Source organism: Megalobrama amblycephala, linkage group LG3 (genome assembly GCF_018812025.1).
Source record: "Megalobrama amblycephala isolate DHTTF-2021 linkage group LG3, ASM1881202v1, whole genome shotgun sequence".
Classification (NCBI taxonomy): Eukaryota; Metazoa; Chordata; class Actinopteri; order Cypriniformes; family Xenocyprididae; genus Megalobrama; species Megalobrama amblycephala.
In genome coordinates, this window is record NC_063046.1 from 34,280,435 (window position 1) to 34,299,291 (window position 18,857).

Sequence of the window (18,857 nt, forward strand, 5' to 3'; positions counted from 1 at the left end):
TCAGAGGGATATTATCTGTGTACAGAAGTATAATTATCAGTAAATATACAGTAAAAACGCACTGCAAAATTTTCATTGGCTTTTCAATTTTGTATTTGCATATAAGCCTTCCGAAAAATTCACTCATGGACTGCCTCTGGAGTGAAAAAGATAAAGAAAGAAAAAGAAAAACAACAATCACACATACAGTGACCTTTTTGACAACTACGCCCATGCAAGAAGAATCTTCAAATGCAACCTCCCTGCAGTGATCCCAACAGGGGGACAGAGAGGGGTGAACATGTTTGGTTTGAGAACATGTGAGAACAGGCACTGAATCAGAACGTCCACTGAGCAGCTAAGATGTTCCACAGACTGATTCAAACAGTAATATGCTCCCTGAGGTGCATGTGGGAGGGCTCTTAGGCAAGACAAGACATTGAGTCCTTTGACAAAGCCTGGGGCAACTCCTCTATTTCGTCTTTTCCTTGGCTGCAATCATGGCTGTGTTTGAACTCTCTAAAAGCTTTCAAACTTTCAATATTACATCATCTCTGCACCAAACTAACAATTTTCTTTAAAATGCTCTCATAAGCATTTGAAAATCCTAAAAAAATAATTTTAAAAAAGTGTTTATTGCACTGTTTTTTGTCCACTGCATGTTTTGTCTGTTCAAATGTTTTCTAAACATCACTTATTATCCTCAATTAAAGGGCGTGAACTTAATGTGTAGGGACTGCAGGTCAGCTCAGCCCTGCTGATATCGCTATTCACATGAACAGGTAAATAAGAGCTCATTTAATTTTATCCCACCTTTACAGGTTTTGAATCACACATTATTTTACAATTCAACCTGGCAATTCATCTGATTTCCAGGCCAGGCAATTTACAATAATTTATTCCACTCTGATACAAATGCTCTTCAAATGCAATCCATGTTTCCAGAGGTAACACTTAAATTACATCTTTGATTTGCTCAATAACACAGCAACAAGGCAGTGTGAGGAGAATCAATACACACTTGCTGGCTGCAAATTGAAGACTATTATCGGTTCGCATAAAGTGCTGGGACGTAATGAAGGTATAAAGTTCCAAGAAAAACATCAGAGTCATATTTATTAGAAGTTAAAACTGGAAGAAGAAGAAGAAGAAGAAGAAGAAGAAGAAGAAGGAAGAAAAAACAACAACAACAAAAAAAACACAATAAAACTGAGAACTTGACTCAAGTACTTGAGTAAACATTGTTGAATTGCTTCATTTGTATGTATTCTGCACTCTTATTTTGGTAACATACCAATAGGCGCTGCATTGGAATGGACCACATGATCTTGTAATGTTCCTTTGATCATTGTTTCACTTCTTCCAAATTACAAAACCTAAACCACAACTTTATTTCAAGGCTAAACTGATAAGAACAATGGATGATGTGATGTTAAAAAAATATTATCAGCTACAGTCTGTTTGTTTGGGTGTATGTCTTTGCATCATAAACATTAAATAAGATTTTTGATGTTGGCTTTAATTTTTTTTATAAAGGTAAACCTAAAAGTGCAAATAAAATTTGTATTCCTTATTAAAAAAGTTTTACACATAAGTAAATAAGTGAAGTGCACCTTTATGAACCACTTACCTATAGGTGTCTATGCATTTAGCTGGTTAAAGTTCCTATATATATATATATATATATATATATATATATATATATATTTAATTTGACCTTTGACCTTTTTTAGGATTTCATCATTTAGAACTGACAATGTCCTATAGGGTAAATCATTTTTGGCATTTTTGGCAATATGCACACACATTCAAATGCATTTCCGCTATCTGAAAAGTAGTGAAAAGGTCTTAGTGTTTCAAAAAACATTAAAAAGCTTTATTAACATTCCATTTCAGCTTGTGCTACTATATTTTATTTGAAACTCACATGTAAAAATGTCAAAAACTCAACACAAATTCAGATACAACTTCACTGCCTGGAAAATAGTGAAACCATGTATTAGAGTAAAAAAAAAAAACTTAAACATTAAAACAATCTTTAACATTGTTTCTTTCTTGGAATTCCAAGTCAATGACTGTAGCTTCAGTGAAAAGCAACAAAGCTCTTCTTTTTCAGTGTTGCCCACACTTTCCACACATAGCTTGATCTTGATCTGTTCAGTCATCATTTTTGGAGCATCCCTGATTGTCAGTGTAGTGAAGCCAACAGGCAGTGGCATCTTTCCTTTTTTAAATTGAATTTTTATGTATTTCCTAATCTAAAATGAACTCACAATGGAGCCTTGACAGCATGTGATCGAACATGTGCTTGTGTCTCCTTCAGGTCCTTGTTGCCAAAAATGTCAAGCATGTGGCACATAGATTTTAATTTTTTTGGTTGAAGGGGATGTCATATGATAATACTAAAATGTAAATTTTTTGGGTTGAATATTATTATTGTAATTTAATTGTGATTTTCTTTGCGTCATTTATAAATGACGAGGCACCATAGAGGTAAACTGAAACTGAAATGGGCACCCATTAACGTATTGACATATAAAACATTTTATATATGGACAACTTTGAAGATGTACAAATGATTATGAATACATGTAGGGTCGTGGAATTAATGGAATTAAAGTGTTCGGTAGCAAAACAGTTTTGGTGACCATTAACTTCTATTAGACAAAAGAAATTTCTGAAAATATCATATTTTATTTTCCACAGAAGAAAGAACATCATGCAGTTTTGTAACAACATGAGGGTGATTAAATGATGACGTTCATTTTTGAGTACACCATCTCTTTATTAGGTTAAGTGTAACCAAAGTCTTTTTCTATGAAAGTCGCAATCATATTGACATGCTATTTTGGGCATCCAAGACCAACTACTTAAAAAAGCTAAATATTTCAGGTTAGTCCAGCCAATGCTCATGTGCAATTAATCATGTGTGTAAGGGCACTGACTGTTTCTATGAGAACCAAATCTACAGTGATAAGATGATTTTACCAACTTAAGTAGAAGGTGGGACTTATTCTGCCATATTATAGTATAGTTATATATTATAGTTTCACTTTCTCCCATTCATAGTCTTATGAGTGAACAGTCTATGTACAGTACTATATACTTTTGGTATAACCCAGACAAGTGCCATGTCAGCAAGAGCAACATAAAAAAAAAAAAAAAAAAAAAAATATATATATATATATATATATATATATATATATGAGGTCAAAGGAACTGCCTGAAGAGCTCAGAGACAGAATTGTGGCAAGGCACAGATCTGGCCAAGGTTACAAAAAAATTTCTGCTGCACTTAAGGTTCCTAAGAGCACAGTGGCCTCCATAATCCTTAAAGCAGAACTAAGTAACCTTTTTTACCTTCATAAATAGTTTTCTAAGTCCTTACGATGGTTAATTGACTTGTAGTGGTGTGTTTTAGGCGAGCACTAACCCCCTCTGGCACGTCTACGCCAGAATACAGCACTTGCAAGTTGAGCTGCACCGACCCAAAACAATCTTGCCTCATGTTCATGTTCACGCGAGAGTGACAAAATGCTTTACGATAATTCAAAAACAATGTATATATTATGACTTTATAAGACAATTTCGAAAATTACCCACCTCCATCGAGTGTACTGTATTTGCAAAACTACTGCACTGGTGAGCGTTGTAGTCGTTGTAGTCCAGAGCTGCGCTTGAAGTATTTATGACAGTGTGATTCACTGAAGGAAACTGTAGGGGGAGCTTCACAAATCTTACTGAGTTCCGCTTTAAATTGAAGACGTTTGGGATGACCAGAACCCTTCCTAGAGCTGGCCGTCCAGCCAAACTGAGCTATCGGGGGAGAAGAGCCTTGGTGAGAGAGGTAAAGAAGAACCCAAAGATGGCTGAGCTCCAGAGATGCAGTCGGGAGATGGGAGAAAGTTGTAGAAAGTCAACCATCACTGCAGCCCTCCACCAGTCGGGGCTTTATGGCAGAGTGGCCCAACGAAAGCCTCTCCTCAGTGCAAGACACATGAAAGCCCACATGGAGTTTGCCAAGATGGTGAGAAATAAGATTCTCTAGTCTGATGAGACCAAGATAGAACTTTTTGGCCTTAATTCTAAGCGGTATGTGTGGAGAAAACCAGGCACTGCTCATCACCTGTCCAATACAGTCCCAACAATGAAGCATGGTGGTGGCAGCATCATGCTGTGGGGGTGTTTTTCAGCTGCAGGGACAGGACAACTGGTTGAAATCGAGGGAAAGATGAATGCGGCCAAGTACAGAGATATCCTGGACGAAAACCTTCTCCAGAGTGCTCAGGACAAAGAGTGCTTAAGCACACAGCTAAAATAATGAAGGAGTGACTTCACAACAACTCCGTGACTGTTCTTGAATGGCCCAGCTAGAGCCCTGACTTAAACCCAATTGAGCATCTCTGGAGAGACCTAAAAATGGCTGTCCACCAATGTTTACCATCCAACCTGACAGAACTGGAGAGGATCTGCAAGGAGGAATGGCAGAGGATGCCCAAATCCAGGTGTGAAAAACTTGTTGCATCTTTCCCAAAAAGACTCATGGCTGTATTAGATCAAAAGGGTGCTTCTACTAAATACTGAGCAAAGGGTCTGAATACTTAGGACCATGTGATATTTCAGCTTTTCTTTTTTAATAAATCTGCAAAAATGGATGAGTAAATGATGACAGAATTTACTTGTTTTGGGATGAGCTATCACTTTAAATTGAATTAGAATTCTTTTTGTTAGTCTGGTACTAAACAGACTGAAAGCCATAATTTGATTGCACAGAAAAAATACAGCAGCACACGCAATAGCATTTAATAATAATAATAATAAACTATTATTCACAATGCTTGATGGTCAAAACAGCTTTCTAGAAGTGTGACAATTAAAATGGTATATTTACAAGTAAGCAAGCACATTAAAGAAACTATTTTCTTCTTCTTCTTCTTATTTTTTTTTTTCTCTTCATACCGACAGATGACACCTTTGTTCCACTGGGGTAGAGGAGCCATTCTTCTGGAAAGTACATGTTGGTTTTTTCCCCAATCTTTTCGGCACTTTTGATTTGCAAACCTCTGAGGGACTTTTCCTGTTCTCTCTCAGTGTCTTCTCCAGGTCCCTATAGTTGATTAATCCTCCCTTTCTTTCTTCATTTTTTCCCCCTTTTGTTTTACTCACTGCATGTCAAGTTTGAGAAACTTTTTTTTCCTCCTCCCCGATGGCAATCAGGGGGAAAATGTGCACCGCTGATTGACAGTGCTATGCTTGTCACTCACATCCCCAGAAAGGTGTCTGTGTATGTGTGAGAGCGTCTGTGTCTCTGTGAGTGTAGCTTTCTGTGACAGATTGAATCGGAGTGCAGGTGGGGGTTGCTCACTGCCGTTGGATTTTAGGGAGACTTCTAGTCGGCATCTGGACAGCAAGATATGCAGCTGGAGGTGCAGGGAGAGATGAGAGCAGCTAATTATATCTAACAATATCCTTATATGGAAATGCTGAACTGATAAATTACTGAGAATTTATTATTTTACATATATATATATATATATATATATAGATATATATACATATATATATACTTGACTGGTAACCCGACAGGTAACCTGGCACCTAACCCCCTATTGCTCCCCAGGTGCCACAGAAAAAATGTGTGTGTGTGTGTGTGTGTGTGTGTGTGTGTGTGTGTGTGTGTGTGTGTGTGTGTGTGTGTGTGTGTGTGTGAAATTTTAATTTTGGGGGGAACTATCCCTTTAAATGCCCAATGAAAATTCTGATTTGTGCAGATTTCTTTCTTGTGTTACATTTCCTACTGAAACAATGTGAAGGTGGTGAACATGTCGAAGGACTAGTCATTCTCATCCCAGAAAGCATTTAATAGCAATTAAATTTCATATTTGAAATCACCAATGAAATCTGACAACAACTGTCTCATAAATTTTGTTTCTAAACGCTCGAATCGTGACCAAAAAAAAGGTATTTTTCAGGCTGGATCAACCTAATGCGCATGCGCTGTTTTAAATGCGTCTCATTTCAGAGGTGTGCATCTGACTGTTTCTGTAGGAACCGGAGCTTCTAATGACCTCTGCAGTGACGCGATGACTTTACCCATCGGCGACTGGCTCTTATTTAGAAGGTGGGACTTATTCCTCCATATTGCGCACTGCACTTTCTCCCGTTCATAATAATATGAGTGACGCGTCTTGTGTTATTCTATAGTCTTTGGTACTGTACACCCCAATGACAGGCATCAGCGGTGGTTAATGCATTGATCTCTATAAAGTGAAGCATCTGCTGGGAGTTCCAGATAGCCCTCTAGCCATAGCATGTGACAGGAAGAGACAATGAGTCATTTTGAGAGGGAGGGAAGGTTAATGTTTTTGATTAAAGATTATGAGGGCACGGATAAATTATTAATAATAAATACTACAATATTCCATAAAAAAATAAGAATTGTCTAATTTGATTTCATGCCAACTTTAATAGACACTGACTATAAGCCACAAAACTCTAATGTTGAACATAGTTCTAAGATCTTAGTAAGTTATCTCACTCTTTTTTTCTCTCTCTTTTTTCATCATTATAGCAATGACTGTGCATGGAATGTGAAGTACAATATGAAAAGGCTGTGCTATGAAAATAGGCTATTTAAAATGAGAATAGTATACCCTTTCATGACTAAAGATATATTAAAACAAACAGTAATAGACACCACATTGGCCAATATACTGAATACAGGGAATTTTCCTATTAGTTAAAATAATATTCTTATTTGCTGAAAGGCAAGTATTAAAAAATGGATCCCATGCTGAGAAACAATATGTAGCATGACCAAAACAAAAGGAGGAGCAAATGGGAACAAAAAGACATTAAAGTTGCAACTGGGAAAAAAGATGACACTTGTAAAATGGAAAAAAGAACAATGATAGAGAGGGAGAATGGATGTAACGTAAGGGCCAGAGACAGCCAGAACAAGAGATGTGGCGGACGGCATTTCCATGATAAATTGTGCTGTGTGTGAGGGATTTTGTGACACCTCTTCTGTAGGTATGTCACATGCTCATTATTGTGTTCCAGCAGCCCCAGTCCTTCCATGCTATCCATTAACTGGTGTGGAAAAAGAAAGAATGACCATGAGATAAATGGAGTGAACAACCAACTTACATATAATGAGGAGCTGAATGAGCGTTGAAAGCATGTCAAACTGTGACCAAGAAGACATATCGGCACAAATACCGTAGACATTATCAAGTAGGCCCCGTAAAGTGGATATGTGCTTGCTGAAATTTCCTTTAAACAAATCACATTGCTGCAATGACTGTTTAAGACAACCTGTCTGAATACACACTTCATCAGTAATCACGGCTATAGAGCTGCTTTGTGTGAAATATGGTCTCCTACAGTTACATGTGAAGAAACAAAAGGGGAAGAATCACATCATTTTAGCACATTCACACAAAGAGGCTGAGGACTATAACACCCGGTGATTGAGCCAGAGATGTATTTGCATTTATTGCGCTCCAGAAGAACTTAATCCGAGAGGTTTTTCTGCTGTGAAGAGGGACAAATTAAGTAACAGAGAAGGACAATTAAAAGGTTTTCTTCAATCTAGACAATTTATCTAGATTATCTCTGTTTCAATCATAACAAACTAAATAAATATTTGACAAAAATGAGTTACGCCACCACATGATGCTTGTGAACAAACAGGCTCAATTTGAGAGAGCAGGCAGAATATTTAGCTAGTTCATTATCCTCAACATCTGTCAGGGAGGTCTGAATATATGATCAAAAATCACACTGACAAACTGCTCTCAGCGTTCAGCCCTGAATATTGCGATTGACATACCGCTGCTCAGTCCAACCATATGGAGTTTGCAGTTTAGTGCTAATATGATGAGGTACACATTGTTTTACTTTTAAAGTCAGCATGAAATCAAAATTGTCAATTCTTATTTTTTTCCATTGGATATTGCAGCATTTATAAATCATTTATCCTTGCACGTCATTGTTTTTTTTTTTTTTACATCATATTTAATCAATAACTTCCCCCTGCAGTAACATCTCTTCTCTGATGATGTGTTTACCAGCAATAGCAAACCACAACCATCCAATAATCCAATCAATTTCCAATGGACAAAATCATGTCCCATGCTACATTTTGTTTAGTTCAAAAAGCCTTTTCACACAAATGTACATCACAATAGAAAAGAAAAGACTACCACAACTTCCGTTTCATGCCGACTTTAAAGTATAACTAAAACCTAAGTAACTGTTACTGCTTTAGTATTATTATTATATTCATTTTTAAGTTGCTAACAGGAGGCAAACACTTAAATGGATTAACAGACTGGTTTTCTGGCTAAGCAATCAATGATAAACAGATAAACAAACAGGCATGTTTAAAATGTCTCTGTCTTTATTATTTGTCAGTTTAATGAGTTCAGCAGGTCATCAAAATGTTGTTTATTTTCCAAGAACCGGACATGCAGTCATAGCAATTATGAGGGATATTGCCAGTGAATCAGATCGTGAGAGATGTGTGCCCTGAGGTGAACTGTCCACCAGGCTGAAAAACAGGAAGCCAACAATTAAGAGCTTTTTACAGTGAAGGCACATCTCTCTTCCTCTCCCTGTTGTTGCAATTTTCTAAATTAGAGTTAAAATGGATAACATAAGATGAATAAAATGTATGTGCAATCAAAATTTCCTAGGTGGTCTATTTAAAATATCCACAAAATAGTTATATTTACTTAGTTATGTACAAATAAGTGGTGCTGAAATAAGTGCAACTGAAATGCTTTCCATAATTTTATGAACCATAATTTGACCATCTAGTAGTGCAAATAGACATTGACTAAATGTAAATCACTTAATATTACATTTTACACTACAAGAATCTGAGTGTATTATCAAAAAAGACAAATGTAGATGCATAACTTGCCACAAAAAATCTAATTGCTGAAGTATTGGTCAGATGTCAAGCATTCAGTCGATTCTGGCACAGTCTCTGCATTATAAGAACTAATGAGTAGAGCGCTGCGAGGACTTTCATACATATTTAAATACAGTCTATGAGTAAAGGTATGGAAGAAAGGCTTTCTGTCAGCTCAGGATGATGGTGACAGTTACATTAAAATAGCTGCACGTAATTTATCATAGTTCCTTATGCTTTGCTGCAGATGACAGATTTCACACACACATAATGATCTGTAGCAAAAGATTGTAACTTATCTCTGTATTAAAATGCCTGTGTGTGTATATATATATATAGCAGCTTTAACCAGGTAAATGCATTGACTCCTATAAGTAAGTGCAGAGGTGTAAAAAGCACTTGAAGCCATACTTGAGTAAAAGTACAGATACCTTACAGTGAAAATGACTCCATTACAAGTTACAAGTAACCAATTCCAATACGACTTGAGTAAAAGTCTTACCCCCGGTTTCACAGACAAGGCTTAAGCTAGTACTAGACTAAAATGCATGTTGCTTATCTTACAATATGTCAGTGCCATTGTTTTGCCTCAAGATGCACACCAGTAATGTTTTTTTTTTCTAGTCTATGTTTATAAAAGATGCCCTAATTGAACTAAGGTCTAATCCTGGCTTAGTCTAAGCCCTGTCTGTGAAACCGGGTCATAGAGTATCTGATTTTAACAGTACTTAAGTATGTTACTCTGAATGTAGGCTCAAAGATGCACTACTCCTCGACACCTGAGAGACAAGCCGGTGAAAATAAGAAACAATTGATTTGTAAAGAAATCATGTTTATTTTCTAAAATCAAAACAAAACTGAACACCTCAATATTGCAGTAAATCAAGATCAACACAACAGCCTCTTAAACATCTAGTCTCAGTTAAGCTTAAGTCCATAAAAAGGCCATAAGTAAAACAATATCCTTCAAAAACATATTGTCAGTATAGGGGATAAATAAAATAATGTTAAGTAAAATTAACTAATCAAAGTCTACTTGCACTGGATGAGCTGGTTTGAGCCTCTTCGCTGGCTGCAGTCATCACCTCATCTCTTAAATCAACCACCTGCGATCAGCAACTACCTGCTAATGCACTTGCATTCACGTAAAGTAGCCTTGTTGACAAGTTTGGGTGAGTAAAGGCAAAACGCACAAGATATAGTACCTCCAATGCCCTTAGATGGCAATATCGCTTATTTATAACAGAAACAAACTGCTGCAGAAAAAGTTAGGTGCCATGTAAAATGTAATGTGTAATTGCATTACTCATCACAAATGTATTGGAGTAAAAAGTACATTTACTTGTTCAAAAGATACTTAAGTACAGTAACTAATTACATTTACTCAAATACTTTACACCTCTGAGTAAGTGATTCATAAAGGTGTCATTAAAAAAAAGTTTGTTTGACCCATGTGACAAAGCACTTCTCGCTCAGTCTGATGACTACCTGTCTGTCCCAAACAGATGAAGGGAGTGATTGGGAAACCTTTTTGAAACTGTCATTGTTTCTGCAATTTGTGTTTGGTGCTATAGTGGTGCTGAAATTACACACTGCAGCCAAGCACAGTTCTACAGGGGCACTTGAGGTGCTAAGCATCCTCAAACAGATGTAAGAGCTCTTGCTAATGCACAAACACACACATACACACACACACACACACACACACACACACCACATTATCTCACACAATCCACAGCCTACTGTGGGATAAAAAAAAATCCAGGATAAAGCTGTCTCTAACTGCTGATCTGGTCTCAGTGACTTAGTCAAATCTGAACCTTATTTGAGGTGAAAGCTGATCGCACTATATTAATTAAATTACTTTGAAAAAACAAAAAGAAACAAACTGGTAGTGTAGTTCATTTTGGTAGCATTAAAAAGTAATTTGTTCAGAGAAAACAAATACTTTTATTCAATGTGCTAAGGATCATTTCATTTGTCAAAAATGACAGTAAAGATTTCTATTTCAAATAAATGGTGTTCTTGTGGATTTTCTCTTCATAAAAAAAAACATTGTTTTAAGGATACAACTATTAAAAGTAGCTGTTTCTTTAGTTTGCTTTGATACTTTGCATTCATGCTAACTTCAGACCCACATTCTAAAACAGTTAGCTGTGTTATAGCTGTTTGGGGTGGGGATAGTTGTAAAAGTGTATTAAAAATGTTACAACCAACCCCTTATAACAAATCCAATGAGACCAGTTATCAATCACATCCTCTGTTAAGGCAAAGTCACATGAGTTTTTTGTTTGTTGCACATCAGATGATTTATGTAGTAAATGTGTTTCATTGTAGTTTATTTTCACATATAGTACACCAGGGCCCCATCTGAAACTTAAGCAGCTGACTTGTTGCCTCGCTACCCTATCAGTCAATGACTTTGCAGGCAGCGTTTGCACACGAAGGCACCTGATGGCAGCATAACGGTTTAATGATCTACTGCAAAATAGAGAGCTTTGGTGAAATCTAAACTAATATTTAATTACTACAATAGTAATCTTTAGAAATTACATCAGAAGTGGAAAACGTTGGTCAAAAACTTACATTTACACACAAACTGACCACCAACCGCAACTTTCAGATTCAATCTTTATTTTTAACTCAGCTGTCACAGAATGGAAAGTTCAGGATTTTGGGATATCAAAGGCAGCAAAGGTTACATCTATGCTGCCTTCAAATATCGATCAGATGAAGGTATCTCAGGAGACAGGAAGTGAACTTTGAATTCAGGCATGCCTTGATGCCTTCCTAGTTTAAAATGTGTCCTCCAATGGCAGCATTTTTCAGTTTTCGGATGCAGCCCATGTTCCACCATCATTTCCTCCCAAAGATCCCTGTCACTAGAATACTAATCACCTGCACCTGGAATCCATCAGAATGCCAATCAACGGACTATTTAAGCACACATCTCAGCTTCAGTCATTGTCTAGTCTCCAATGCGGATACACAACTATTTACCTGTGAAGATTTATCATTCCTGCTCCTTCGTTCCAAGTTCTCCTCTTCAGCACTTGTCACCGGGGATCTCACCTGCCACTGGCAACCATTATTCCACTCTAGCCATCCCGATATCCACCCATATCCTTCAAAACAGAAAGACTGTGTTCAATCTACTCAAGTGATTGTTCTCCATTGCCATTACTATATTCAATACTCACACGTTCCCTTTCAAGGGAACTTGAGCTGCTTCGAAGACGCTGTGGGAATGCTTCTGCGTGATTGCTTCATGAAAGCACATGTAAAATCAGTCCTATGGTGTGACGGAACGTCAAAGACGGGTGATTTCATGACCAGGAAACGATAAAGCATACCCAAACCAAAGGCTCTGGTTATGGAACATGAAGTAAAGGCTCTGCTGCAAAAGGAGGCTGTAGAATGGGTTCCTCCCAGCAGGGAGTCAGGGTTTTTGTTCCAAAGAAGGATGGGGGGTTGCGTCCTATTCTATATCTGCACAAGTTAAATCACTCTGTGAAAAGCTCAAGTTCAGAATGGTCACTTTAAAACAAATCGTCTTTGACTCAGATCAGATCCGAGGACTGGTTTGTCACGATAGATCTAAAAGACGCATGTGCTGGGTTGAGATTAAACGGCAAGGAAAGTGTGCTTTCTCCGGCACAGAGAACCACCTTTTTCGGCATGATATGGGATTTATCTACGATTCAGGCAAGTCTGTCTCCTGCATGAATAGAAGCAATTCTCATAGTCGTAAACAAGTTAATGCCAGGCCAGTGGTGGCTCAAAACCAAGGGGTTCTCCACGAGGGGAAACCCATTTCGTATGATCAAGGTCACGCAGCGATGTCTTCGTCCCTGCGTCATGTGGAAAAAACCCTGGTTTCTTTACCAAGGGCCAATGTTGGGAGCTCCTTGTCATTGCTTAACACTTACTACAGAGTATGGCTGAGTATGGTTCTCTGACCTAGTGTCTCTCCTCATCGGCTCTCCCTGGGAAATTCCAGTCAGGAGGGACCTTCTCTCTCAGGCAGGGGGCTCACTTCTTCATCCCCGGCCGGAGTTATGGAAACTGTGGGCTTGGCTTCTAAAGGGGGCCCAGCTCATAGATTCAGGTCTCTCAACCGAGGTTGTTGGGACCATACTCCACTCCACAGATCCCTTCAAGAGGAAATTGCATGCCCTGAAGAGGAGAGTTTTCACTTTGTGGTTAGAGGATGGCCTGATGGACCCAGCAAACTGCCCAGTTGGTACAGTTCTGGAGTTCCTGCAAGAGCGATTCACTGCAGGTTTATCCCCATCCACTTTAAAGGTTTATGTGGTGGCCATTTCTGCTTATCACATTCCTGTGGATAGAAATACGTCTGTGAGGAGACATTCTTGGGTAACTTGTTTCCTCTGTGGCACTGATTTGGCCATAGTACTGGAAAACCTTTCCATGGCTCCCTTTGAGCCTATTGAGGAGGTTATGGAAAAGTTCCCCACTCACAAGACTGTGTTCCTCCTCACCATTTCGTCTCTCAAAAGATCTGGATACTTACAAACCTTGTTGGTATCCCCTTCCTGCCTTGATTTTGGTGGCGAGTCCTTTTGAGCTGTAGGTCTTTCTCCCTCCTACATGTAACATATAACAAGGACAATGTAAAATAAAATGTCACCGAAATATTTCTTGAGCACCAAATCAGCATATTAGAATTATATGTAACCCTTTTGTTAACCCTAGGGGTTCATTTCAATGCTGCGTTAAATAAGAAAACCTGGGTTCCCGGCAGTTGAATAGGGAATTTGGCCGGTGCTTCTTTTCTTTGAATTAAAACAGTTGTAATTTATCTTTTCTCCTGTACCAATGATTTCACAATAGAATTAAAATAGGAAAAATCCTTATTTATATTTTTCTTAGAAATTTGTAACTGTGTTAAATGAATTAACTATCTAAAAGAACAATGAAATGCCAGATAACAAATTTAGGAAAAAAAGGAATAGCAATGATTTATTTATTTATTTTTTTACACTACTAAAAGGACTTTGTTTTGTTTCAAAGAAAGCACTAAATGATGAAACAAATAATTAGGTTGTATAAAGAATAGCAAATAACAGAAATTATTTTACCCAAAAATCTGTAAATGATTTGTTTTTCCAGCAAATAAAAGATTTATACAGCCTCTCAGAATTTTTTTTTTTCCCAAATACTTTGTTTCTTAAACCTGTATTCTTAAATTGTAACCTCAAATTAAATACGCGATAAAATGTCAAACCCTTGATAAAGTTAAACACTTCAAAAATAATAAAACAATACCAAAATCACGTTCTTTCATGATCTTTTACACACTTCCAAAGGAAAAGAAAAACACTGAGATTATGTTTCTGTCCCGTATGAAAGTTTTGGTATGAGTCAGTAACAGTCAAAAATGTACGCGTACTTTAACGTTGGGGCCCAGTCCGTTGGTGCACATATAAAACTGAAGAGTTCTGTGCGATCTCTCTAACAGTAAACAAGTCTCAATATATGAACTCACCCACGTCCATCCAACGATAACGATGAGGCAATGTTGGCATCACTCACGACACAAACTCACTTTCTCCAGTCCCGTTCAATCCACACGAAACTAAGTCCAGTCAAGCTGCGTCCAGTGATGAAATGCAAGAGGTGTCCAGTCCCAAACGAATTTAGAACGAGTTCACAACGAACTTCTTCACATCAGTCACTGTTTGCAAATCTAAATGTCTCTATCTGATAATAAATCAGCACACACGGAGTTCTCAAACGATCGCGAATAGACTAACAGGAAAAATAAATCACTTTAAGCAGTAAAGCAAAATAAAATGAATAAAACATTTCCTATAAACGTTTTCCTTTGCACTTCGGGCCTTATATCACAGATAATATAACTGGTCTCCAAAATGACGACATATCTCACGCGAACGATTCACATGCAGCTGCTTCTCTCCATGTGCGATGCTCCTCTCTTCCTTCTTCCGCACGTAACTCACGTCATGATGCAACAACAACAATCTCAACATTCATTGGCCAGCAACAAAACACTTGTATTAAACACACTTTCTCACTGGTCATGAACAAAAAAACAAAAGAAATACATAGTTGCATCATATTTTGAAATAAAAAAACAAAATACATTTTAATTTGTTGTGTTATTTTTACTACTAACCATATTCAACACAATACACATTTTAGGGGTCCCTACATATATTTTTAAGGACTGTGTCAGCTTTTCCATCACAGTAATACAATAAATTATAATTCAAAATAAATTAAGTGTTATTTGAAATTGGGAAAATAACTGTAAAATACAGCAGTGCACTACTCTTAAGTTGTTTTTAGGACATTTGTCAGTGACCGCACTTTCTATTCAGCAAATCTGACTGAATCCAGCTGATTCAAGCTGTTTATAGCTCCAGGTTGGGGTTTTATGTTGTTCTGTGTAGATTAATTACCATCTGGATGTAAATGTGATCCCACTCAATGCCTAACTCCTGATTACAATTTTATAATTTATGGTCATTATTAAAGTAAATAGTAGGCGGAAATAATTGTAATAAAGGAAATAGGCCAGAAATAATTGTATTTTCTGTATAGTTTGCTTAAGCAGCAGAAACATCATGAGAAATCACAATATGAGCCTGCTGTTGTACATGAGGTTGCAGTATGAAACTGGCCTAAGGGTCAGAGAGAGAGTGGAAAAAGATCATGAAAAACTAATTTACACAGTTTGATTCATTCAATTGTTTATCCATTCATTCATTCACCCTTTCGCTCACTCACACTCATGCGTATACTGTATGTGTGTATACTGTAACTCTCCCTGACAGTGCATGTATAATTCTCTCTGTGCGTGTGAGAGTGTGTGTCTGTGTGTGGCTCATTGACATGCCTGGCTGTGCTGTCTCTCTCTCTCTCTCTCTCTCTCTCTCTCTCTCTCTCTCTCTCTCTCTCTTTGTGTGTGTGTGTGTGTGTGTGTGTGTGTGTGTGTGTGTGTGTGTGTGTGTGTGTGTGTGTGTGTGTGTGTGTGTGTGTGTGTGTGTGTGTGTGTGTGTGTGTGTGTGTGTGTGTGTGTGTGTGCTGGTCCTAAGGGTTCTGTAGCTGCTGCTAGTGAAGCGGTTAAGGGGTATTAAACACTGGGCCCCACGGGTTCTCTGCTCTCCTCTACTCCACAGCGCCTTGATGATGCACAACATTAGACGTCTCCTCTGAGACCACAGTATGCTCTCTAATCCCAAGGACAAGCATGTATGCTGTTTCGCCTAACATTTTCCTCCCCCAGTTCCCTTTTGAATGGGAACTCGCACTGCGTCCTCTTGAGGACACCATGGGGACTGCCTTCAGCATGACCAGTGTCTGAAGCATGAGTCTAAACACAACAATGAACTTGACAATGGCCAGCGACAGCCTATGAAGTCACTACAGGTGTGACCGCAGGTATAGAAGGGCACCTGTAGAACACATCATTCTCTTATTTGTCTTCAGGATCCATGGGAGTACATGTAAGGAGCATGCGTGTTTAGTTCTCGAGGGAGCTGAATGCATGTATTGTGAGGATTTTTCAATGAAAAGCCCTGTTTGTGCCGTCCCTATTTTTTTGTGGGACGTGCATTTGGGTGGAATGCCTTTGATTCTTTGAAGAAGCTGGATGTAGGTATGATGCATTCGAAAACTGACCACGGCCCACATTTATCTTTTATTACAGAAATGTGAAAGAATTGCGTGAGCATGGAGATCTGTCAATGCCTTCCTACTATTTCTCAGTAGCTGAGTGGATACAGTACTGTGAAGGGTAGGTAAAGGGGTAGGGGACAGAGTATACAGTTTGTACAGAACATTATTATGTCAGTGGAAAGTCCCCATAATGGAAACCTAATGTGTGTGTGTGTTGCCTCTTAAAGTGCGGTCACATTTACCAGTGTTTGGCAATTTTTTCGCAGACGAGATCCATTAAAGGAGACATATTATGTAAAACTCACTTTTATAAGGTGTTTGAACACTGATGTGTATCCACAACCAGCCTACAATCGTAAAAATCCACCAAATACTTTTTTTTTTTTTTTATAATCCTCATTCATCATTTTCAATCTATCAGAACATGCTGTTTTATATTTCCCCCTACTCCTACGTAAGAGTATGGGAACCCCGCCCATGACTGGTGATGATCTGCCCTTTAAACATAGACACACCCCTGAGTGAAAAGCACAGGGTCCTCCATTTCTGTTCACTTGCTGTATCCACTAGCTAGAGGATTACAATGTCTTCACCAAAAAAAAAATTCAAACGTTCTGTTGTTGGATGTACCAACGAACATACGAGCCATAGACTCCCGACATATACGAGCCACTGAGGACACCGTAGTTGAATTTCATTTTTGAAGGAAATGTGCAGGAGAATGTCAGTAAAATGTTGTATATTTGCGCAGATCATTTTACACATGACTGCTTCACCAACTAGGGTCAGTACAACCCTGGATTTGTGAAAAAGTTGTTTCTGAAGGATGGGTCAATAATAACAGCACTTTGTTCTCTAATTTCATATCTAGAACAAGTATGGCACTTCATATTTTGTGAATGTTTGCAAGTTTCCTTTCTAGAATGCTGTACGGCAAATCTGGCTAAAGTTACCAAAGTCTCTGACTGTATTCACAGAGTCTAACTTAGAGCCATGTCGTTTTACCCTGAAAAACGCTCTTCGTCTGCGTAATTCATAAACGCTCATTTATTATACACTGTAGAGTTTCCTACAGTTCCCACATGAGCGCCTATACAACAATTTATAGATTAACATGACAGTACATATTAGTTGAGTGAGTTGAATCAATGTAACTCCACAACAACTACATAAATGTATTCACTAACCATTCAGAAACGTCCAGGTGCAGTCTAAAAGTTGCAACCTCTTCCGAGTCTCTCCGTCTGTGTCTGAGAGATGGAGATTGTGAGAGTGAGATTCACCTGTTTTGTAGACGGAGTATGCAAAGCTCGTGTAAAGGATTCCACCCTCTTCTGGAAGGGGGGCGGGAAGCAGCAGCTCATTTGCATTTAAAGGGACACCCAAAGAACGGTGCGTTTTTGCTTACCCCCAAATAGGGGCAAATTTGACAAGCTATGATAAATGATCTGTGGGGTGTTTTGAGCTGACAATTCACAGACACATTCTGGGGACACCAGAGACTTATATTACACCTTGTGAAAAAGGGGCATAATATGTCCCCTTTAATTTCAATGGGAATTCAAGCAATCTGGAGTTTCGAGTGAGGATGAAAGATTTCAACAAGCAGATTTCACCACAGATTCACATTGATCGTGCAAATTTCTGCATTCATGAACAGAAAGCTGCTTGATTTGAAAGTTACTTCATACATCACTACACTACTGATAACACAAAACAGATCTTATTATCTGCGACATTTCACAGAAATGTTGCTAATGTTACCACACATTTATGCAAAAATGAATAAATAAATAATGCTAACTATAGTAATAGTTCAAATAGGCATACACTGGAAAAAGGTTGGTGGTTACACTTTATTTTAAGGTGTCCTTGTTACAGAGTAAGTATACAATTAAGTACTGAGTAATATTAATTAAGAACATGTACTTACTTTAGGGTTAGGTTTAGGAGTAGGGTTTGGTGTATGATTAGTCGCTCGAATAATCTACTGTTATCACTGTAGTAAGTACACTGGAATACACTGTAAAATAAATTGTTTTCAATTGCTTTGTGGTTCAGTTTCATTTGCACTCTTCCCAGCATGCACTGGAGCCTAACTAATTATGCCTGTATTGTTTGAGCACATGCCAGGTTTATTTAAACTGTTATTGTTGATTTTGTTGTCATGTCTAGTGACTTGTTGTCTTGTGATGTAAAGATGAGTTTGTTCCTCTATTAAAATGATCAGCAAGTTCGCTACCCTTGTCATTTTTTCATGTTCTGCACCAAGCATTTGGGTCTGTGTTTATTC